Source organism: Nematolebias whitei, chromosome 10 (genome assembly GCF_014905685.2).
Source record: "Nematolebias whitei isolate Nwh7 chromosome 10, NemWhi1, whole genome shotgun sequence".
Classification (NCBI taxonomy): domain Eukaryota; kingdom Metazoa; phylum Chordata; class Actinopteri; order Cyprinodontiformes; family Rivulidae; genus Nematolebias; species Nematolebias whitei.
In genome coordinates, this window is record NC_056507.1 from 3,033,511 (window position 1) to 3,033,788 (window position 278).

A 278-nucleotide genomic window follows, 5' to 3' on the forward strand; every position below is an offset into this window, starting at 1 on the left:
TCTATCTATCTATCTATCTATCTATCTATCTATCTATCTATCTATCTATCTATCTATCTATCTATCTATCTATCTATCTATCTATCTATCTATCTATCCATCTATCCATCTATCCATCTATCCATCCATCCATCCATCATCTTTTACCAACTTCTTCCTTTTCAGGTAACTGGTGCCCATATTCAGCTGTCATTGTGTGAGAGGCAGGGCAGACCCTGGACAGGTCTCCAATCCATCACAGGGACACCTGGACAGGTCTCCAGTCCATCACAGGGACA